A 1,108-nucleotide genomic window follows, 5' to 3' on the forward strand; every position below is an offset into this window, starting at 1 on the left:
GGGTGGTTTTTTTTTTTTTTTTTTAGAGAGATTTTTGCCATAGGGTGCATGTGCTTGCTAGAGAGACAGAGAGAGAGAGGAAGTGAGAAATCACCCCCCGGGGGGATGGCCATGCCACAATCCCTTCTCCATTCTCCTCTCGGGATCTTGGGCACGCACGCTTATGCCAGGCTTGAGTTTCAAGCTGCTGGGTCTGGGATTCAAATCACAGTCGGCTTCGTGGGAATCCAGCGCCTTAACCACTACCCCACCTGCTGGCCCCAGTGGGTGAACATCTGAGCAGGATCATAGATTGAAGGGGGCAGGGCTAAGATGGAAAAGCCAGTTTGAATGCTGCTGCAGTCCGCTGGGCAGAGATCAGTGCGGGGAAGGGCGCACCTACGGGTTCAGCGCGGGTGTGACAAGGACGAAGAACAGGCTGGTATCAGGTTTTTCTTTTTTATAAAGAATTCTTTTTTATTATTTTAACTTTATTTATTTATTTATTTATTTATTTAAATCTTACCAGAGAGGGACAGAGTGAAAGAGAGAAAGAGAGAGAAAGCTGCCAGGTCCGGGACTCAAACGGTAGTTGGCCATGTGGGAGTACAGGGCCCTTAACCACTGCGCCATCTGCTGGTCCCAGGGTGGTATCAGTTTCTGCGCCTGAGTGACTGGAATGCTGAGTCTCCCATAACCGAGGGAAATCCTTGGGGAACTGTGTTGCAGGGAAGTTCAAGCCCTGTCCGGTGCCTGGTAGCTCCGAACTGCCTATAAGACAGCCAAATGGAGGAGTCCCTGACCTCCGTGGATCTAGAACCCAGGCAGAGGCCCGGGCTGGAGATATTTGCAGGGGGCACCCAGAAATTTAGAGCTGAAAGACTGGATGTGATCACTGTGGGGTGAGGGCTGAGGAGTGAGGGCTGGGCCCTAGCACTGAAGGAGGTGAGGGCACTGCAGGAGTGAGGGCTGAGCCCTGGAGCTGGAGGAGGTGAGGGCACTGCAGGAGTGAGGGCTGAGCCCTAGCACTGGAGGAGGTGAGGGCACTGCAGGAGTGAGGGCTGAGCCCTAGCACTGGAGGAGGTGAGGGCACTGCAGGAGTGGGGGGTGAGCCCTAGCCACGGGGGAG

This window comes from Tupaia chinensis, unplaced genomic scaffold, assembly GCF_000334495.1.
Source record: "Tupaia chinensis unplaced genomic scaffold, TupChi_1.0 Scaffold139833_1, whole genome shotgun sequence".
In the NCBI taxonomy this organism is placed as follows: Eukaryota; Metazoa; Chordata; class Mammalia; order Scandentia; family Tupaiidae; genus Tupaia; species Tupaia belangeri.